Source organism: Podarcis erhardii, assembly GCF_964252035.2.
Source record: "Podarcis erhardii genome assembly, chromosome: 8".
Lineage (NCBI taxonomy): Eukaryota > Metazoa > Chordata > Lepidosauria > Squamata > Lacertidae > Podarcis > Podarcis erhardii.
The window spans coordinates 9,799,072-9,822,586 of NC_138499.1; the positions used below are offsets into that span (position 1 = coordinate 9,799,072).

At 44.4% G+C, this 23,515-nt stretch overlaps 1 long non-coding RNA gene across 3 annotated transcripts; it reads right to left on the reverse strand.

Annotated features, from left to right (window-relative positions):
- Positions 1 to 1,153: 1,153 nt before the first annotated feature.
- Positions 1,154 to 22,134, reverse strand: LOC309349140. Of its 3 annotated transcripts, none has more exons than XR_014159755.1 (4): positions 21,879 to 22,134; positions 18,698 to 18,930; positions 6,524 to 6,550; positions 1,154 to 1,630 (listed from the first exon to the last, which is right to left on the reverse strand). It is a non-coding gene; the product is annotated as an uncharacterized lncRNA (long non-coding RNA). The 3 variants fall into 3 exon arrangements; XR_014159756.1 differs by lacking the exon at positions 21,879 to 22,134 and adding an exon at positions 20,225 to 20,345; XR_014159754.1 differs by lacking the exon at positions 18,698 to 18,930.
- Positions 22,135 to 23,515: the final 1,381 nt, after the last annotated feature.

The following is a 23,515-nucleotide window of genomic DNA, read 5'->3' on the forward strand; positions in this document are numbered from 1 at the left end:
AAGAGAAGACTCTCCTGAATCCCAGACAGGATGTTACCCTCTCCCAAAATGTTAGTGAGGCTGTAGGACATCTGTTTCTACTCTGTATTCTGCAGGGGTGGAGAAACTCAGGTCCAGGAGCTCATGCAGCCCTCCAGACCTCTCTTCCTGGCCCTTGGGACTCTCCTGGGCCACACCTCCTCTCCAGGCCACACCTCTCATTGTCCCTGCTCTACACCATCTTCAGTGTTTCTGCCAGACTGGAATGTGTTCTTAAACCTTACTGATGCTTCTTTCTTGCCCGGACAGAGGGTGGAAAGGTAGCTGTGTGTTCATAGAAAGCTTTGACATTTGCATGGTGTTATGCACGGAGTTGAATAGGATCCAAAATGCAGCAGTCTGACTGGTCCTAGAACAATAGGATTCAGAATGCAGCAGTCTGATTGGTTCGCAGGAGCCACCCAATCCAGCTCCAGGTGGAAGTGAATCCACAACCTGATTGGCCTACAGGAGAATCCTGGAATTAGCCAATCACGTGGGGCCCATTGTGTAAATAATGTATATAAAGCAGACATTCTGGGGGAACTTCCATTCCTCCTCACCACTATGAGCTGAATAAAGAGCATGACATCCACTCTCGACTCCGAGTATATGTTACATGGCTGGAATGTTGCCTACTGTACAAGATAGGAATCACATTCCTGGTTCTACCCATGCTTTGCATTCATCCCTGGTATCTGGTCTCCAGAAGGCTGCCAAGGAGAGAATATGGCCCTCAGCTGGGGAAAAGTTTCTATCCTTGGTCTACTGTGTGTCTAGGAGAGTATGGGTAAGGGTAGGAGAATTCAGCAATTGTGCTGAGGGGTTGCTAGATGAGCACCTGCCAGGCTCTGTGGTCTGAGTCGAGCGAGTTGCTAGATGAGCACCTGCCAGGCTCTGTGGTCTGAGTCAAATCATAAGTGAAGAGGATGAAGTCAAGACTAAGGAATAGCCAAGGATACAGGAATGGGCCAGAGGTCAGGAAGAACACGTTCCTCAGACAAGGTTTGAATGGAAGAAGCTTCCATCTGGCTGGCCACTGTGAGACCAGGAAACTGGACGAGATGCTACTGTTTTATGGTTGTGGGTGTTCAAAGACATTTTCTGTCTACTGTTGCATTCCACCCTAAGCTCGAATGATATCAAGTGGTTAAGAAAATATTTTAATTAATAAGCAAATAGCTGTGAGACAATGAAGGGAGCTAGACAGGACTGATGGGAAAATAAGTCAAAGGCTGCAAAGGGCAGGTGTATTACTCCGAGTTCCAAGGCAAGTCCAAGGACTTAACAATTCAAAACCCATTTATAGGGATCCATATAAACACATTTTCCTATTCCTTGACCTTCATTATGGCCAAAGATCCTCTCCAATGATAAATGACAGTCGCTGCTGCCTTTCCTTCTAAGTCAACAAACAATTGATGGATGAGGCAGTGATGTCAGATCGATCCATCAGGCCATTCCTATTTTTAAACACATTCTAGCAAAAATGGATGACCAAACTTTTCAAGATCACCTGTGAGTACTCCCCTTGCTCTTTGCAAGCATTGCCTGACATGATCCCTGGATCCTAAACCACTTGCCTTAGTTAGGCCCTCCAAGCAGAAGTTTCCTAAGTGCAAGAGGAAAAACTCAGTATTAGGCCCAGCTAGTCATACCAGCATTTTTTGTTTTGTTGATACAAATGCTGGCCAAATGACTGAATTTGCAACCAACCGGTTGTTCAGACCAAAACAAGGATATGTTCAACCAGAATATTCATCAGCTGATGATTATAACTTCAAGTGATGACTGCTACTTCACTTTCCTATGCTGATATCCTGCCTTTCCTTAAGTCAATTTACAACCCCCCTCAAGAAATTAAGTTACAGGTTCATATAAACACTTGAACCATCAAGCGCTTATTAAAATGTAGCATTACACAATATGCAACAATAACTCGTTTAGGAGAACAGAACAATAAACAGAAGTTCATCTAATTCCAAACTCTTTAGTATTCATGGCTTTGATTGTAGAACTGATTTTAATACCACATTTGTTTTTTGTTTGAACTGTGAAGTGCATTGGAAGCTTTGATAGAGCAGAGCAATGGGCTATAAATTTTAAATAAACAAACATCAGAAATGCATATGTTGACGCTGAATACCTCTCAGCTAAAATTGCCTTTGCACTGATTCTGCCCCAAACCTGCAAGGTCAGACGCAGGCAGCCTTTTCATGACCTGTGAGAGTAAAGGGAACTTAGATAAAATCATGCAGGACATCTGTGTATACCTGTTAGTCATCCATGGTTATATGCAGCCATCAGGAATGCACAAGAATACTTGAGAAGAACCTTATGGGTCAGACCAGAGAGCTATCTTGTTCAACATACAGTCATACCTGTGTATCTGAAGAAGTGTGCATGCACACGAAAGCTCATACCTAGAACTAACTTAGTTGGTCTTTAAGGTGCTACTGGAAGGAATTTTTTTATTTTGTTTTGACTATGGCAGACCAACACGGCTACCTATCTGTAAGTCATACCTTGGTTCTTGAATGGCTTAGTTGACAAACAAATTGGCTCCCGAACACCCAAAACCCGGAAGTACCGCATTTTTCGCCCTATAGGATGCACCGGCCCATAGGGCGCAGCTAGTTTTTTTGGGGGGAAATAAAGGGGGGAATTATTTCCCCAGCCCCCAGAACAGGCAGCTCTCCGCAAGCCGTGGGAGCCCAGCGCCAGTCTCCCACGGCTTGCGGAGAGCTGCACGAAGCCTGGAGAGCGAGAGGGGTCAATGCGCATTGACTCCACTCGCTCTCCAGGCTTCAACGAAAGCCTGCATTCACCCCATAGGATGCACACACACTTCCCCTTCATTTTTGGAGGGGGGGGGAGTGCGTCCTATAGGGCGAAAAATATGGTAAGTGTTCTGGTTTCCAAACGTTTTTGGGAAGCCAAACGTCCGATGCAGCTTCCGCTTGAGTGCAGGAAGCTCCTGCAGCCAATCAGAAGCCGCACCTTAGTTTTCAAATGGTTTCGGGAGTTGAACGGACTTCAGGAACATATTAAGTTTGAGAACCAAGGCGCCACTGTATCGCTTACCACAATGGCCAAATGTTCTCAGAAACATCTGAGAACCTCTCAAATGAGACATAGTGGCTTAGCACGCTTATTCTACTTCTCCCCAACAGCCAACCATTCAGTGTCAATACTGCCTCTGAATCTGGAAAATTCATTTAGTCATTGTGACAAAGAGCTAGTGATAGAAATGTCCTCTAGCAATCTAGGTTCCTTTTAAAGTCAACTGGAACACAGGGACATAGGAAGCTGTTTTCTACTGAGTCAAGCCATGGGTCCATTTACGTCGCTCTCCAGGTTTTCAAGCAGGGAATCTTCCCCAGCCCTATGAGGACAGGCTGGGGGTTGAATCTGGGACCTTCTGTACACAAAGAAGATGCTCTACCACTAACCTATGGCATGCAAACTACAGGGCTCCCATCTCATGATTCAGTAGAACATTTGAAGCTAATGGGAGGAGGGGAATCTTTTAGTTGCCAGCTGGAAACCCTGTCAGTGTTGGTTAAAAACCCTAGGACCCAAGTGGTCTGCTAGTTTAGGAGAATGCATGGTTCTGTGGCTGCATGTTCTGCATGCAGAAGGCAATAGGTTTCACCAGTGGCATCTCCCATTAAAATGATCTAAGATAGCTGGCAACAAGGAAGTTCTGGGTGCAAATCAGAAGCTTGATCACTGAGGAATAGGGGCCAAATCCTTGGGGCCCAGCACTTTTGGCCCCTCCAATATTTTTTTGGGGGGGAGGGGGCAGGCCCCACCAATGTTCAAAACAGGGACATTAGGGAATATGTTATAGTTAAGTCTAGCAGGAATCGAAAATGAGCAGCCGATGGGAAATGAAGATGAAGAAAATCGAACAAATCAAAGATAAAATGCTAAAATATTTTAAGTTTTTGAAATGTCATTTGAAAAGGTATGTGATACTGAGGGTGGAAATCAAAACATCAAGATGGCGGGGTGGGAAGTCATTTTTAAATTTGCATTCAGTTTGAATTAATGTGATGTTAAATTGGTTAACGTTTTTGAAAAGCAATGAAAATTAATTGGCAAAAAGCAAAATAAAATCAGGGGGCAGAGAAGGGCAAACACGGAGTTGAGTGCAGCATGGCTTCAGTCCAGTAGCCAACAGCTCCTTCTCCTGCTGTGTAAGAGAAAGACAAGGGAAGCGGCCCCTGGCCAGTGGTGGTGGCAGCAGCAGGTGGAGGAAGAGGCCAAGTGCCAGAGAGGAGCCGTACTGGATAGCTCAGTTGGTTAGAGCATGGTGCTGATAACACCAAGGTTGCAGGTTCAATCCCTTTTTGGGACAGCTACATATTCTCTTGGTATGCCCCGCAGAGGACCTTAAGGTGCATGAAAAACCATAGTTTAGAGGTCCCGGGCCCTAAGGAAGTCAGACTATCCTCCACCAGGGCCAGGGCCTTCTCAGTGATGGCGCCGACCTGGTGGAATGCTCTGTCCCAGGAGACTAGGGCCCTTCAGGATTTAACCTCCTTGCGTTGGGCCTGTAAGACAGAACTATTCCGCCTGGCTTTTAATTTGAATTCAGCCTGATCTTTTATTTCCATTCTCTTCCCTCCCCCTCCCCTTTTATAAAGATCACCCGCTCTGAGACCCCACAGCTAATTCTCCCCTGGTCTTCTCGCTGGCCCAGGTAGAATTCAGCCAGCTAGCCCTGGGGATTATCTGATTGATTTTTAAATTTTATTGTTATTCATGTTTTTATACTGTATTTTATGCTGCTTTTACAATCAAGTGTTTTAAAGTGTTTTAAATTTGTTGTTAGCCGCCCTGAGCCTGGTTTTTGAACCAGGAAGGGCGGGGTATAAATAAAAAGTTATTATTATTATTTTATTATTATATTCCTGCATTGCAGGGAGTTGGACCAGGTGATCCTCAGGATCCCTTCCAACTCTACAGTTCTATGATTGACAACAACCTTATGCTGTGCACAACATTACGTGTGTCATTGGCACCCCGCCCCACAATCTCCCATGCAAGCTGGTACCTCTGAACTGTGGTCTGGCCCTTCCCCAATCTTTGCTAGTTTTCATCCATGCATCAGATAGCCATGGACTTTATTGGTTCCCTGGGTCACCTGACCATGCACTTAATTGGCAGCCATGTGACTTCTAATGCTGCCTAAGTAGAATCTGTGAGTAACACAGCCCAAACTGGAGTTCTATCAGATTTGTTGCGTATGAGATTTCAGAGGTAAACACCACCAGGATCATGTTTCCTGAAGCGCAGGAGTGGGGAGACCTGAGACCCATCAGATGTTGTCAGACTATGGCTCCCATCAGCCTTGACCACTGGCCATGCTGGGAGCTGGAGCTGATGGGAATAGAAACTCATCAATGTCTGCAGGGCCACAGGTCCCATATCCCCTGCCACAGCACGTCAGTCTGTAAGCCTTCACACACGGCAATAAAAAAGGTTTCACATTGCTTCTCACTCATTAGGCCTCTCCCGCCACACAATCCAGGGGCACGTAAAAAGTAACCTCAAGCAAGTCGAACATGACTTTAAAGAAGAAAGAGAATTTGTGCACAGTAAAAATGCTGGCTGTTTGTGCCAAGCTCTGAGATTAACAACCGAGGAGACTGGAAACCTCTCTTTATTGGTTGTACAAGTTCAGCCCAAACAACAAACACAAAATTCCCAGAGGCTTTGTCTCAGTCTCATTCTGCCAGGAAACACCTCAAAGAACTTCTGCTGCAGAGGCCCAGCTCTGGCGGCCAACAGGGAGGGAACTTTTTATAAGCATGAGTAACATTTTATTATCCCTACCCAGGGCGCAGAACCTCAGAGGGGTGCAATACCGACTTTTGAGGAGTAGTGCTTCATACAGATTTTTTTTTTTTTGTTAAAACTTATAAATTTCTGATATTTTACTTTTAATATTGTTGAGAGTTTGGGGGCTGTGTTGGGTTGTATGATTCCCGAATCCCTTCTAATCCCTTGGATCCAGTAAGGGTTAAAATCTAATGGAGGATTCAATTATTGAAGTAGCCAGGCTAGCATCTTGGTAATGGGCCTAAGTATAGTCATTAGTGGGACTTGGGTGGCGCTGTGGGTGAAACCAGAGCCTAGGACTTGCTGATCAGAAGGTTGGCGGTTCGAATCCCTGCAACGGGGTGAGCTCCTGTTGCTCGGTCCCTGCTCCTACCAACCTAGCAGTTCGTAAGCATGTCAAAGTGCAAGTAGATAAATAGGTACCGCTCCAGTGGGAAGGTAAACGGCGTTTCCGTGCGCTGCTCTGGTTCGCCAGAAGTGGCTTAGTCATGCTGGCCACATGACCCGGAAGCTGTACGCCAGCTCCCTTGGCCAGTAAAGCGAGATGAGCGCCGCAACCCCAGAGTCGGTCATGACTGGACCTAATGGTCAGGGTTCCCTTTACCTTTACCACTTCACTGGCATCTCTCAGTATTGTGAACAACACCGAACTTACCTTTTGTTGGTATCTTCATGAACTTACCTAGAAAGATAAAGAAAACAAAAGACTGGGTTCAGCACTTGAAAAATCTATTGAAATCAGACATCTTAATCTTAGGCTGGGTAGTTCGCAAGTTTCTGTGGCCTTGCACAAGGTTTTCTATTTTTCTCAGGAGATTAATAAAGAATATATAATTATTTTGGTAATTATTGTGTGTATATTACTCGCCAATGTGTTGCATGAGTCGTACTACTATTAATTCTGCAATCGAGTAGCAACTCTGGAGCCTGTTTGTGTCTCTGTGGTGCAGAGAAATGGGTTCTCCTCCATCAATCATTCTGTGGCATGATTCTCTAGCTGAGATGGTGGAGGACAATAATCTTAACAATTCTGTGTGAAGTATAATTAGTAGGTCCTCTTGGGATTTCTTAAGCTACACTCATCTGCTCCATACATTCATTTGCTTGCTGTCTTTCAGCTACATCATCTCAAAACTGATTTCTCCTTTCTTCCCAGAGAATAATGCAGTTGCAAAGGAAATTTGAATTCCCCATACAATTTAAGAAAAATAATAACAGAACAACAACGACAAAATCCCAGGGAGATTATTTGAAGTCTGAAGAGCTAACTGGCATTCTAGGAGGCAGATTTGCCACCCCCCACATCGCCCCAACAATTTTATCTGCCCCTGTAGATGTATTCACGGAAGATGTCATCCAGATAATAACGATGAGCCTTGTGCTTGCAATCTTCTTCACAAAAAAACACTTTGAGACTTTATTAGTGAAATGATCCAGTGAGAAAAGGAGAATGTAAAGTGCTAACCTGGCAATTATATTTTAAAGAAACCAACAGGTACACACCGGATAATTATAAGCTATCATCTATAAAGTTGCAAGTGTCTAGTTGCAAAGAGATTGGGGCATAAAAGGAGAATGTCAGATCAAAATGTTCTTTTGCTAATTTCTGACAAAAACATAATGGCTTTAGCAAGCGTGATATTTCTAGAACTTCATTGTAACCATTAACATCTTGCGAGATCTATCTTTCCTTAATGTCAAGCTGTTATTTTTTTCTAGGGGCGCCATTTACATTTTAAAGGGGACGTACCTACACAGTTCTGTTCAGGGTACACATATGTGTGTGGGGGGGGGGGGGGAGTTACTCTCTGCTCTTTACAGTAACAACTTCAAAGACCTGCCATCTGTCAGTGTTGACAACACTGATAGGTGGATGATGGGTTTGATTTTGCATAAGGCAGCTTTTGATAACCCCATGTTTCTGTGAATTTGCCAAAATGGTCCTCCTCATGCTGTTGCTTCGATAGGATGCGCCCACTAATGGGAGAGATAGTGATACCAGCTGGCTCCCTCTCCATCCTCAGTGCTCTCCAGAAGTCAGTTCCAAAAGGTCAGGGGACCTTCAAGAACCAATTTTCAGGGAATCAGCAAAAACGGCTTCCTTAATTAGTTGACACCGTCCACGGGACCAAGAACACAAGTCTAAGGAGACAACTCAGTGAGATGGACACAACTGAGCATGCCACCTACTCAGTGCTTTTTTTCTTTATAAAGAAATGTTATGGGGTACTCATTTTGGCTCAAGAAAATCATGATTTTACAGTTCGAATTGGGGAAAATAAATACAGTAAATGGACAAAAATACAAAGATTCACAAAATGTTTAGCGGTATGCGTACACCTGCATCCTCCCAGGAAAAAAAGCATTGCACCTACTCATAATTGTCAGCTTTTGCCAGCGCAGAATTCAAAAAGTAGGAGATTTTGCTGGTTTCCAGGCATTCACAAACCCAACTGGGATTGCCAATATTTACCTGTGGATATCAACACCACACACTCAAATGTCACAAATTCATCAAAGAATTATACCCTCCTTCTGAAGAATAACAAACACCTACACACACATTTTTGGACATTCTCTATAAACTGAAGTATGTACCATTTAGTACTTGCTTGGCTCCTGAAATGTTGTGCCTATAGAGGTGTACTGTATAAAAGCAATACAATACATAGGTGAAGAAGAAAGGCTCTGGCTCAATAGCTCAGTTTCTGCTTTGCATGCAGAAGGTCCCAGGTTCAAACCTTGGCATCTCCAAGAGAAACCCTGGCCTGAGATGTTACTGAGCTGCATGGACAGCTTCTTCTGTTCCTCAGTGAGTGAAAGTATAATAGTCTTGGGGGGGGGGGGAATCCTGGACAGAAATCTGTAGAGCGATGACTTGTAGATGAAGGAACTTTGTGGCCTTTGCAAAATTATCTTCAAAGCAGAACAACGAGGGGGCTTCACCTACACTAATCTCCATGGTTCCTCCAAACAAGATCTTGTCTTGAATCATAGTAATGAGTTTTTCTGAACAATATTGGAGTGGAGATTCTTATATAATGTATATCTCAGGGAATCTGGGTATACACAGGTAATGAATGTAATATAATTTTAATGAGAATTTCATTTTATGGTTCGGGATACGCGGAGACATAACTTCTCATAATGTAATTACCTTTGATTAATCAGCGGGAATTATTAACTTCACACAAAAGCTTGGCTTCCTCCTTCTTTCTTCCCTTCCCCCACCCTCCTCCTCGAATATGTAATGAAATTGCTCTTATTAGTTTGAGAATAGTAGGTGACAGAGAGAATGGAAACATTAATGAATATATATATTTTAAGGCTGTGCAATGGATTTATCTGAGGGCCAAAACAAAGTGGACATAATCAGAGGGTCTCAGATGTGCTAGTACAAACTGTGGCCGTCAGGGGGTTGGACATTAGGCAGGAAGGACAGACAGCCAGGGTGAAAAACCATTCAAAACATCCCCAGGGTGGGTCAACCTGAGGCTCCCTGGATCATTTTGGTTTGCCCTTTCCCAACCATATTCCAACTGAGTGACAGCCTTTGGTTTACGGTACCGGTAACTGTACTCTGTAAATGTGGCTGCACCATATGTTTCAATTAAGAAATTCGGCACATCTTGGTGGAGTAATTCAGGCCCTACCAAATAACTATATACAGTCCTTTGCCCAACACACAGCAGGTTCCTTCTTGCTTGTAACTGGAGATACATCTGCAGAAATCTGTTTTTAATATCTGTTTTTAATCTGTTTTTAATATCTCCCAGTACGTTTCCGAGCACGATTCAAAGTGTTGGTGCTGACCTTTAAAGCCCTAAACGGCCTCGGTCCTGTATACCTGAAGGAGCGTCTCCACCCCCATCGTTCAGCCCGGACACTGAGATCCAGCGCCGAGGGCCTTCTGGCGGTTCCCTCATTGCGAGAAGTGAGGCTACAGGGAACCAGACAGAGGGCCTTCTCGGTAGTGGCGCCCGCCCTGTGGAACGCCCTCCCATCAGATGTCAAAGAGATAAAGAATTACCTGACGTTCAGAAGACATCTTAAGGCAGCCCTGTTCAGGGATGTTTTTAATATGTAATGCTGTATTGTTTTTAATACTGATTGGGAGCCGCCCAGAGTGGCTGGGGAAACTCAGCCAGATGGGCGGGGTATAAATAATAAATTATTATTATTATTATTATTATTATCTGGATGCATATGCTTTTTGTTTTTCTAAAGTAATCTGCATTCAACTTCAGGGAAATATTTGTTCCTGTACTGATGCAGCGAGCACAGAATTTCAGCCCAGCAAGACATAATTTCTGTTTCCACAATTCTGTAGGTTTTTGTTTTTTTAATGGAAATGCCCATTGTTGCTTTAATTATGAGTACAGTACCAGAACAAGAGTTAACAATACTTGCAATATCAAACAAAAGCAAAAGAAACACACACGGTGTAATGAAAGCTATTTCATGTTTTCAGAATAAATGGGATTATTTATCTCATCACTCACTTGGTTTGGATTGCATCCAAACCAGTAATTAGAAATGAAGGAAGGAAATAAAAACCCAAATCACCTTAGGACCCCATCAATCATTGGATTTAGATTCTCACACAATTAAGCCCAAGCTAGATATGCAGAAAGAATTTTAAAACCAGACTTGAAAACGCCGATTTTTCCACCCAAAAGCTACGTATCCACCAACTCTTATTTTCACTGTGTTAGTTCTTCTCCCATGACTTCATAAGAAGAGCCCTGCTAGATTGGGCCAAAGGCTCATTTAGTCTAGCAAGCCTATCTGAGAGGAACAGCACTTTCCCACTTGTGATTCCCGGAAGCGGGAATTCAGAGAGATACTTTCTCTGACACTTGAAATAGAATATAGCCTTATCATCCAGTTCTCTGTACATGTTTAATATATGCAGTTTGCAAAACCCAAAAGAGTAGCATTGCAAATGCACAAACACCATCTCCACCCTGTCCCTCAGCCCCATGGTCAACTAAGTCTCCACAACGGATGCATAAACATCTAACTGTAGCAGCTTCATTTCCCCCCAGCATTGGTCAGTGAAAACCTTTTGTACCTCATCCCACTTTCTTCCTTAATAAGTGCTCCAATTACTGGTTTTTTTGCAATGCAAGTTAACACATCATTAAATTATGAGTCTCCTGATGACTTGCAGGAGCAAATGTTGCAATGTGACCCTAACCTTCAGCTGTCTTCCCATTCACCCCCCCCCCCGCCAAGAATCTTACCATGTTCCTTTCATCTGCCCAGATTAATAGACGCATCTTGATTATTCTTTTTGCAGTGTGGCAACCAGCATCTGCTGGTAGGTGTCAGGACCTTGAGTTGGAACTGGGCAAGACCTCCTTATGAATTTGTTTTTGTTTAGTCATTTAGTCATGTCCGACTCTTCGTGACCCCATGGACCAGAGCATGCCAGGCACTCCTGTCTTCCACTGCTTCCTGCAGTTTGGTCAAACTCATGCTGGTAGCTTCGAGAACACTATCCAACCATCTCGTCCTCTGTCGTCCCCTTCTCATTGTGCCCTCCATCTTTCCCAACATCAGGGTCTTTTCCAGGGAGTCTTCTCTTCCAATGAGGTGGCCAAAGTATTGGAGCTTCAGCTTCAGGATCTGTCCTTCCAGTGAGCACTCAGGGCTGGTTTCCTTAAGAATGAAGAGGTTTGATCTTCTTGCAGTCCATGGGACTCTCAAGAGTCTCCTTCAGACCATAATTCAAAAGCATCAATTCTTTGGTGATCAGCCTTCTTTATGGTCCAGCTCTCACTTCCTTATGAATAGGACTCCACTATGGGCCCCAACATCAAACAGGTCCAGGAGGAGATGGGGTACTCCAGGACATCACTTCAGCCAGAGAACCAGAAGGACTTATGTACCCAGCTGGATAACCCTCTCAGTTCTGGAGCTCCAGAACCACCACTAGATATTGAAGGAGGAGGTGGCAATCGCCCTGAACCAATACTCAGTCCCACCAGTGCACCCCTTGCCTGGCAGCACAAAACATCCTTTATCAGAATCCTAATAATTAGAGGAAACACGGTCATATGAAGGATCAGCATTCCTCCAATAAACCAGGGAGTGGAGGATGTCCAGATGAGCATTCAGTTTTTGTTGGGGAGCTACTGGTGTGACAGTCTTCATGAGCCTGCTGGTAGTCTAGTTACTGTACCTTCAGGAAAACTTCTCTCCTACTCAGTATGAGGCTTCCTGGCTTCTGACAGTGCTGGACAGCTCTTCTGACCTCCTTGTGTGGATTGAATGGCCTATCATCCCACAGAGAAGTCAGGTTACTTTTACCATAGATGAATGGAGTTGGAAGGGACCCCAAGGATCATCTAGAGACTAGAGTCCAAGCTCTTTCATGCAGAAGGCCCTAAGTTCAGTCCCTGGACTCTCCAGCTGAAAGGCTGAGCTGGAAAATGGCCATTGCCTAAGATCTTGGCTGCCAGCTGGGGCAGCGAATACTGCCTGGTGCCCCTTGGAACTGGCAGGGTGGAAAATGGGAAGCCCAAGAGCAGGTGCAACCAGCGCCATTGATAAGTGGAGCCAACTAAGTCTAGTTTCTGTCCTATCTTCTACCCAGTTCTACAAGGGTGATAGACTGAGGAGGAGGAAGCTGACTGAGGTTGACGGGGCAGTGCCCTGTTTGCCCCAATAGATCAGCCTTTTGTTTTTATATTGTATTTTTATGCTGTGAAAATTATATGTGTATTAGAATAATATACACATCTGTATATCAATGCATGGTAATGTAACAGCATTTTTTCTTTTCTTTCTCACTTTCTTCTTCTTTCATTCCCTCCTTCCTCTTTTTTATAAATGAAATTCTCTTAATAAAATGTAATAATAAAATAAAAATAAGCATCTAGCTGGTCACTGTGAGAACTTCTCTGCAATGCAGTAATATGCAGCTGTCCCTCGTGGACACCTGAGACCTTGGTGTTAGCAGCATCACATCGTAACCAACTGAGCTATTATTTGTTAAATTTGTATTCTGCCCTTCATCCATAGTTAAGTACAGTAAGTGTGTGTGTAGACATTGTAGAGATTTGGCAATGTGGCATTTGTGGGCATCCTTGTAAGAACATGGAAAAAAACCTTATCATCCAGTTCTCCGTACACGTCTAATATATCCAGTTTGCAAAAGTTCCAAGGGGCACCAGGCAGTATTCGCTGCCCCAGCTGGCAGCCAAGATCTTAGGCAATGGCCATTTTCCAGCTCAGCCTTTCAGCTGGCGATTCCAGGAACTGAACTTGGGGCCTTCTGTATGAAAGAGCAGGAGCTCTACCATTGAGGTATAGCTCCTTCTCCTTTCCCGACAGGAGGGAACTGCAGAAAGACTAGACGAATAAGCCCTGTTGCATTAAAAGGTCAGAGTTATTAATCATGCCCTTGTCGGTTTCTGAGAGTTATGAGGTATGTGTGTGTGTGTCTTTACACTCATGTGTGTGTAGCAGCCTACAGATCCAGATTTAATTTCAACTTTGATTTTACAGTCTATGCAAAAAATAATTTAAAAAATGGCCTTCATCCTACACAACGGGTTTCACCATGATTATTATCCATCACCCCGCCCCCATTCTTTCATCTTTAGGAAAAACCACTTAATTAATCAGCTATTTAAATAAATAAGATGTAGCAAGGCTGGGATACTGAATATTTCATTTGGAAAGTAGGTGCCAGAAGAAGCATGTTTAATTTAATCAGTATCAGGGTCAATGAGCATATGTTAATGTTAAATAGAGATTAATTGCCAGGCCTTCCTTATATGCCACCAATACTTATTCGACTCTGCTGAACGCACTATTGGCCAGCAGGTAGTGAATGGCTTGCTCGCATCATTATGCATGCTCTGCTTCAGCAATTTCTTGCATGGGTCCAATATACAAGCATAGATAGATGGAGAACAGCAGGGGTGAGGCACCTGTCACTCTCCAGGACTCCAGTTCCCATCATCCATATCCCTATCCCTCCCATTTACCAGACGCAGGTGCTGAACATATGGACTGAGAAAGGGAGAGGAGAAATAGGGTTCTGCTGAGCCCAAATTTTAATCTGTGGAAACCATCTTGTTTGTGAGTCATGGAAGGCCTGCTCCCTGCTTTCCAGGCCTTTTTCTACCTGGCCTGGGAGGGTTGGGCCCTGACTGACTCCAGCCTCAAAAGCTGAGGCCGCTGAAGAGGCCAGAGACCATCTTGGCTGTGAGATCTGCTCTCTGCCTCCCAGGCGTTTTTCCACCTGGCCCGGACTGACTCCAGCTACAAAAGCTGAGACTGCTGAACAGACCTTTGGTTGGGGAATTGTTTAGAGGGCATTGTTGGGTGCAGGCAGAGGCTGTTGCCATTATTAATATTAAGCTTTTTATCTTTAATGCAGATCTTATGTGGAAATTGTTTAATTTGGTTGTGTACTTTGGGGGTTTTATTTATTGTTCGTAACTACTTTTGTTATGTTTGTATTTTTTCATGCCGTAAGCTGCCTTGGGCATGGTTTGAATTATAGAAAGGTGGCATACAAATAACACACACACACACACACACACACACACACACACACACACACACCAAAATAACCCATGTACTACTGGATTTCTCTCGGATCCCTTTACACCATTCTTTTAAAGAAAGCTGCAAATGGCAAGAAGACCTAACATAATGACATTCAAATCTGCTCAGGTCAGGTTTTCAGCTGTTTCCTACAATACCTAAAGGGACGCTGGTGGCACTGTGGGCTAAACCACAGAGCCTAGGACTTGCCGATCAGAAGGTTGGCGGTTTGAATCCCCGCGACTGGGTGAGCTCCTGTTGCTCGGTCTCTGTTCCTGCCAACCTAGCAGTTCGAAAGCACGTCAAAGTGCATCAAAGTGCAAGTAGATAAATAGGTACCGCTCCAGTGGGAAGGTAAATGGCATTTCCATGCGCTGCTCTGATTCGCCAGAAGCGGCTTAATCATGCTGGCCACATGACCTGGAAGCTGTACGCCAGGTCCCTCGGCCAATTAAGCGAGATGAGCGCCGCAACCCCAGAGTCGGCCACAACTGGACCTAATAGTCAGGGGTCCCTTTACCTTTACAATACCTAAAGAAGCTAAAATTGCCAGGTGACTCCCTTGCTTTTCTCTCACAGCTGCTTCCTCACTGAAAGACCTGACCTTCCGCAACTTTTTTTTCAAAGTTCCCATATTTGCAAAGCAATCTCTCTCTTTTTAACAACAAGTCAAAATATCACTTGGGGGGAGTTGTGGGGAAAATTGTACTGTCCATCATGGCTGATGTAAGAGGCTTCACCTTAGTGACATGATTCAGAAGGGATTCTGCCTTTAAAAAGATACAAGGAAGCTGGAACATAAAGGAATAGAGTGAATTCCCATTTCTTAAATTCTGCTTAAAAACTACCATCCCTCCCACATAATTCAGAGGTTCGACCTGGCTGCCCACTTCCAACAGCCAAAGGGTTTTGGGAAATGGATGTTTTGTTTCCAATAAAGGTGTGCCCGGTGAGGTTTTAAATAAATCTGTCTTATGAGGTTATTGCCCTTTATCAATTGTGCAGGCATTTACATTATATAGCAGGTATCACCAGCCTTTTAAAATTAAGCAATGTATTTATTTCATTGAAACTATATACTGCTTGAGTGTGAAAAACCTCAAAGTGTTTTATGAAAAGAGTAAAACAAAATTATGAAAAAGTATGAAGACACTTTAAAAAAATGAAAACCAGCAATAAACTGAATATGCATCAGCGTTCTAGGTATCTGGGTAAAAGGTAAAGGTAAAGGGACCCCTGACCATTAAGTCCAGTCTTGACCGACTCTGGGGTTGCAGCACTCATCTCGCTTTATTGGCCCAGGGAGCCAGTGTACAGCTTCTGGGTCATGTGGCCAGCATGACTAAGCCACTTCTGGCGAACCAGAGCAGCGCACTGAAACACCGTTTACCTTCCCGCTGGAGCAGTACCTGTTTACCTACTTGCACTTTGACATGCTTTCTAACTGCTAGGTTGGCAGGAGCTGGGACCGAACAATGGCAGCTCACCCTATCATGGGGATTTGAACTGCCAACCTTCTAATAGGCAAGTCCTACGCTCTGTGGTTTAACCCACAGCGCCACCCGCATCCCAGGTATCTGGGACGGTTTGTCTAAAAGGTTGTTTGTTTGGTTTTTTAGCAGGTATCAAAAGAATAAAGTGAGGGAACTTTCCTGATGTCAGTAGGCAGGGGTTTCCAAAGTGTAGGTGCCAGAACACTAAAATATATATTTCTTACAATGGGTCCTTGGGCACAGTGGCAAACCAGAGAAACTGCAGGGGGTGGGGAAAGAGATTTTCAGAGGTGAATACAGTGGTACCTTGGGTTACATATGCTTCAGGTTACAGACTCTGCTAACCCAGAAATAGTACCTTCGGGTAAAGAACTTTGCTTCAGGATGAGAACAGAAACTGCATGACGACGGCATGGCGGAAGTGGGAGGCCCCATTAGCTAAAGTAGTACCTCAGTTTAAGAACAATTTCAGGGTAAGAACGGACCTCCAGAACAAATTAAGTTTTTAACCCAAGGTAACACTATATGCTCTTGAACTGCATACCCATTGTATGGATACTGACAACAGGACAACGAAAATAAATTTTATGTGCTCTAAAGGTGGCCAAGAAACTGATAGTGATACTGATGAATTGGAAGAATAGAGATACAATTCACTTTAATCAATGGTTTGCTGACATGACAACACTGTCTGTTCATACGTTGCCAGTTTATAGACACAAACTTTCTTTGGATAAACATAGTGATATTTGGAATGAGTTTGCATAGAATACATTAGGTTATTGACAATTATATGTGTATTAGAATAATATACACATCTGTATATTAATGCATAGTAATGTAACTTTTTTTCTTTTCTTCCCCACTTTCTTCTTTCATTCCCCCCTTACTCTTTTTATAAATGAAATTCTCTTAATAAAATGTAATAATAAAATGAAAATAAGCATCTAGTTGGTCACTGTGAGAACAGGATACTGGACTAGATGAGCCATTGGCCTGATTCAGGAAGTTTTGTTTTTCATGTTCATGCCCACAAATGCCACATTGCCAAATCTCTGTGATGTCTACACACACACTTAATTTACCATACACTATCTTAACAGAGATTAAAGGTTTGTTAGAGCCAGTGAGGTGTAACCCTTCACACTCAGAGATGGAATTACTTCCAAGTAATCAATATTAATGTACTGGATGGAGGGAAATAGAAAGACAAGGAGGGAGGGAAGGAGAGCAAAGCAGGGAAGCAAATCTGACTCCAGCCTGGCTGATTTACCAGACCTAGCCACTTCCATGTGTAGCAGGAAACACGCCCCCCCAATCATTCAGTTTGTACAAACTTCACACACACTCACACACTACATATGCTACACTTCTGTTATAAATTCATAGAAAATCAGCCATACATCGGATTTGCACTGTTCCACTTTTATTTTACTCCATGAAGGAAGGACTACAAAATGGGGAAGGTTTGATACAGGCCAGGCCAGCACATCCACAGGAGCCCTGCCCAGTTGCTATGCCAACCCTGATGGTCCTAGACAGAAGACAATCAAGATCACAAAGAACTTGCATATGGGAATGGATTCAGCATGGACTGAATCAGATCTTCCCTCAGGGGGCAGGAAACTGTGACTACCTTTTGTCTTCAGAAAATGACTCATGGGGAGGAGGAGAAGGGAACCAGCCAGGTGACAGGACACTCAGGTTACCATCACAACTCCTCCCTCAACCCCTCCTTTCTGTAATGTATGCATGATGTTTCTGGGGGTGGGCTTGACCTAGAGGAGGGGAATTTCAAAAGTTTTTATAAGGTCTTGCACACCATTTTTCTGTGTCTTTCCTCTCACCTGCAAGTGAGGGGAGCACCCTGCTGCAACAGTCAATAAAGGCCAAGCCTACAGGCTGCTGATTTGCTCCAATTTACTCTGGTTGGTGTCTTTACTTTTTGTCCAAGGGAGCCCTCAGATTTTTCCAGTAACACATGCAAATGCATCCGCTGAAAACTATTTACTAGGCTAATTGGAGACAAAGTAGAACGTTAAGGGGGGAATTCCTGTCACCATGTTCTCCCCAAGTCAGGATTAATTTGAGACTCTGCGGCCTGGAAACCAACAGACGTAAGAGATTCTCTCTCTAAATTGCTACCATCTCGCATCATGTTGAAACCCCCAAAATATATTCAAACCTGCCCCTAAATGCAAATGGGAAAGAACAATGAAGCACTGCTCTTCCTTAGCAGAATTTAGTTCCAAGGCAGATGAGACAATGGATACACACAGAGATGATGTCCTTCCCTGGTCCCTATTCCAGGTGTGCCCCCAATATCTAGCCACCTCTAAGATGTTTCTAAGCTGCCACTATTGGATATAAACCCTTGGCAGCTAACAAGATAAAACAATGCAAAAATACAGCTGAACCAAAGCAGTTGAAATACCATCCATAATTTCCAAAGGTCGAATTTCTAAATATCTAGGAGTCCATCAAGCATACAGGAAAATTCTACCTTGTGTCCAGGGAATCCTTTTTTCCAAATGGATTGGCACTCAGCAACCTGACTTTGCTTTTATAAATAGGTATTTAAAATCCACTATAAATCACTGCTCTCTTCAAATAGGTCACCTATGAAACTTCTTGCTATTCAGAGAAGCTGGGGCAGGGACAAACTGTCTCTTCACCGCAGAATTTGGTTAAGATTTGCCCACTCAAATATTTGGTTTTGGAGCCAACATTTGCATTTCTCACCCCTCCATACTCTCTCACACAAAACCCACTTTTCAATACTCATGTTGAGATTTCCAGACACTGGTTTTCTCCAATTGTCTTTTTGATTGACCGATTGCTCAACCCTTATTGTCCTCTTGATTGTTTGAAAGGCAGACACAATGAATGCTTGTCACTGCCGGCTGCTGGTTTTCTCCAGTTGGATGACTGCGGATTGCATTCAATTGCATATGAAAGGTTGTCACCTTCTTTCGAGCTGCTTTGTTGTTTTGGGCAAATGCAACTGTTGCTCAAAAATAAACCCAGGAATATAGGAGGTAAGACCAGTGATGAGCACCAGAGAATAAAGCTGCATTTCTATATCTGCTTACTCGGGAGTAAGACCGATTGAACTTGGGGTTCTGAATAGACATGGATAAAGGTAAAGGTAAAGGGACCCCTGACCATTAGGTCCATTTGTGACTGACTCTGGGGTTGCGGCGCTCATCTCGCTTTATTGGCCGAGGGAGCCGGCATACAGCTTCCGGGTCATGTGGCCAGCATGACTAAGCCACTTCTGGCGAACCAGAGCAGTGCACGGAAATGCCGTTTACCTTCCCGCCGGAGTGGTACCTATTTATCTACTTGCACTTCAATGTGCTTTCGAACTGCTAGGTTGGCAGGAGCAGGGACCGAGCAACGGGAGCTCACCCTGTCGCAGGGATTCGAACCACTGACCTTCTGATCAGCAAGAACTAGGCTCTGCGGTTTAACCCACAGCGCCACCCGCGTGTCCCCCAAGACGTACATAGCATTGCACTAAATAAGGAGAAGTAATAAAGAAATAAGGGACACAGGTGGCACTGTGGCTTAAACCACAGAGCCTAGGGCTTGAAATCAGAAAGTCGGCGGTTTGAATCCCTGCGACGGGGTGAGCTCCCATTGTTCAGTCCCAGCTCCTGCCCACCTAGCAGTTTGAAAGCACATCAAGTGCAATAGATAAATAGATACTGCTCTGGTGGGAAGGTAAACAGTGTTTCCATGAGCTGCTCTGGTTTTGCCAGAAGCAGCTTAGTCATGCTGGCCACATGAGCTGTCTGCGGACAAACACCAGCTCCCTCGGCCTATAGAGCGAGATGAGCGCACAACCTCAGAGTCATCCGCGACTGGACATAACTGTCAGGGGTACCTTTACCTTTAATGGTATAGGAGTCATCTCATTGGAGAATATCTCATTGCAAGCTGCTTTTGGATTATCAAGTGTTAAGGAGGGCATATTGACACTTTTTGGTGAAAGCAATGGCTTTCATTATCTGGAGGTTCAAAATCAACAACAATTTGGCTAAACAGATGACATAGCTATAGCATTTATAGCATTGTTGTGCAATGACGAAAGACTGAATGAGTTCCAAGATCTTTGCAAGAACCGCTCTTGTTATCTAGCATATTTAGCAACGTCTCTGGTTAGAAGGTTAATTGGGAAACATCTGATATCTTAGCATTAAATATGAACAGACGGGTGAAGGTCAAGTGGGGAAATCTTGGAAATCTCAGGTTATTAATCATGCAAGAATATGTCTGACTTGTCTTCCAAATACCTGTAGTGGTGGATGAACTTCCTCCTGCACTTCAGAATGGAATTAGGTAAAATTATTTATCCCCACACCAAAGAAAAACCATCCCTTTTATCCTGGGGCCATTATGAAGCTCATTCCTGTCATAGACACATGATATTGCACAAAAACCAATCACAAACACCACACCACCCTGAAACAAGAACTCATATTGAGGTTGCAATGGACATGCATCTTGTACAATGGGAAGGACTTGCAATGGGACCTCCGTTGTGTCCCAGAATGCTGCAAAGCAGTATATTGTTTCATACCCGGGGGGTCCTCCCCATGATCCCTCATCTCTGTCACTTGCCCTCTCCCTGCCACTAAACCCTTCCTTGCCCACCTGCTCTTCCCCTCCCCATCTTCAGCCTCCTACTCATGAGATGTTGTGTCTCCAGATGCCGCGAGCCCTAGAAGAGAAGAAGAAGAGTTTGGATTTGATACCCCGCTTTATCACTACCCTAAGGAGTCTCAAAGTGGCTAACATTCTCCTTTCCCTTCTTCTCCCACAACAAACACTCTGAGAGGTGAGTGGGGCTGAGAGACTTCAAAGAAGTGTGACTAGCCCAAGGTCACCCAGCAGCTGCATGTGGAGGAGCGGAGACGTGAACCCGGTTCACCAGATTACGAGTCTACTGCTCTTAACCACTATACCACACTCTCCCAGGGCTCTAGAGCGGCCCTGGGAAGATTGCCCCAGCCCTCACCAAGTCAGTAGATGCAGCATGGCCTGGAGTGACTTCTGGGAAAATCGGGGCATCCCGGATCGAGTTCAGGAGCCAGGGCAGCTTCTGTAAATTTGGGATGTCCCAATTAAATCAGGACACTTGAGGGGTCTGTTGTTGACCAGGATTCTTGGGAAATCAGCCTGTAGAGGGTGCTGGGGGGCAAAGTGAGAAGTCTTTTGGCCTGGATTTAGTCCATAGGCTGGAGATTCCCATCTCTACCTTTATTCATGTGAGATAAACTGATGCTACATTCCCCAGGTACCCAGGACACTGCTGGGTTAATGTAACAGAGCAACACTGAAGACTTGTCAAGTATCTTCCTCTTCCCCTCTTGCAGGTAGATGCTGTCAGGAGCTCAGCCTACACTCGAGTAGGACTCTGGCAGAGACACATGCCCGACTGGCATGTTCTCTCCCTCCTGGTCAATCATTCGGGGGCTTCAAAAGCTTTCTTCTGCCTGAACATCACAGCGACCAATGCCAACCGACACTGGCACACTTAGGGATCCGCAGAGTTTGCACCATGTGAAAGACAACAATCCCATGACTGCAATCATGGAGCAGGAATTCTAACAGATGTGTGTAGGAAAGGAAGGAAGGTGGGGATGTTAGCAGCAGGGAGTCCTGGTAATATTCTGAATTGGTCCCTAACTTCCGAGGAGTTTGAACCAAATTCAGAATGGGATACGGTGCTTTTAAACCAGGAGGGCATGCTTACAACTACCCCCTTCTCTTCAAATTTCAAATATACCTTTGTTGTTTGCTGTGACTCTTCCGACATATACTGCTAATGCCAAACTGAGAACGTAACAGCAGCATCTCAACACATTTCTCTGGACTAGTGCCACAGCCCTGTCAGAGTTCTGTTGCTGAGCAAACAGGGGCTAAGAATCGCCAAGGAACACTTACCTGAGAGCAGGCTCCACATCTGAAGGCAGGGAATCCAGATGATCACAGAGCAAAAGAGCAAAAGAGCCAGATGGAGAGCAGCAAGTTAGGACCGGGAACCACAGGCATTGTTTCCAGCATCTGACTGCTGCTGAGAGCTCTGTTTAAGAAGCCAGACTCAGCTGGTTCTCATCAGTGTCTTCTTCTGTCCCTCAAGGCTGATGATCTGCAGGTAGAGTCCTTCTGCCTTCCCCCCCTTCAGGCAGCTGTTCAGCAGGTGAAGGGGGGCATTTAGCAAAATATGATAAGAAATGGAGACTTAGCACTCCCCAGTGTCTTAATATATGCATATTGCAAAGGAGTGACTTAGCTACTTAGAATTGCAACACTGTAGCTGTGATCATAAACACCCCTACAAAGAATAAGCCCCAGTGGGAATGTCTTCAGCATTACACTGGTGCCCCACAAGACGAACGCCTCGCAAGACGGAAAACCCGCTAGACGAAAGGGTTTTCCGTTTTGGAGGCGCTTCGCAAAACGAATTTCCCTATGGGCTTGCTTCGCAAGACGAAAATGTATTGCGAGTTCCTGCGAGGTTTTCCCCCTTTCCCCCCCCCTTTTCCTAAGCCCTAAGCTGCTTATCAGCTGATCTGCTAAAAGCCGCTAAACCGCTAATAGCGCTAATCTGCTAAGCTGTCAATGGGCTTGCTTCGCAAGACGAAAAAACCGCTATACGAAGAGCCTCACGGAACGGATTAATTTCGTCTTGCGAGGCACCACTGTATTATGGGATGGGGAACTTGTCCTGCTCTGCCACAGCGGACATCTCCCTTATCTGGCAGTAGATGGGGTGGGGCTGCTGCCTGAGGCAGCTGCTTCACCCCGCCTTATGGGTGGGCCGGAACTGTATACAATACGAGGTGTGTGTTCATACACCCTGACTTAAGTTTTTTTTTTAATAAAATAAAATAAAATAAAATAAAATAAAATAAAATAAAATGAGTGGCATAGTGGAAAAAATCCCTCTGCTGTGTTTTAATCACCATCATCAGATGCACAGGGAGACATCTCAACACATATTCTTGAATGTCATTTTCTTCCATGCTCATCAAGGAAGCTAACATGTTTATAGGGCACTGCTAAGGTGACCGCTAATCCCATTATCGTTCTTGCTGCCCTCACAAACCTGCTTGCTAAAAAACTCTGATAATTGAGATAATCCCCTTAACAGCAGCTTTGAAGAAGCAGTGATTAGCTCACTTGCTAAACCAGATGTACATAGCCTACAGCAATATACAAAGAGTTGGGTGAAGAAACAGTTGCCTCTTCCAAATACTTCAGATCAGGTATGAAGAGCATCTGGCCTTCTAGTTCTTCTGAACTATGACTCCTATCACCCCTGGCCACAGGCCACGCTTGCTGGGTTGATGGGAGTTGCAGTCCAATGACATCTGGAAAGCCAAAAGTTCACTACACCTGTGTTAGAATATCTCTCGCCTTCTACCTTGGGCATATATTCCTGTGGCCTTCACTTGTCCTGCTCTACCATTCTTGGCCATCCAAAGTTCTCCTGATCACTTGAATGACTCCACCTATTAGCCACTCTTCCTTTCTTATGCATGGTCCATCCTAGAACATCGTTCAAAATCCATATTCCA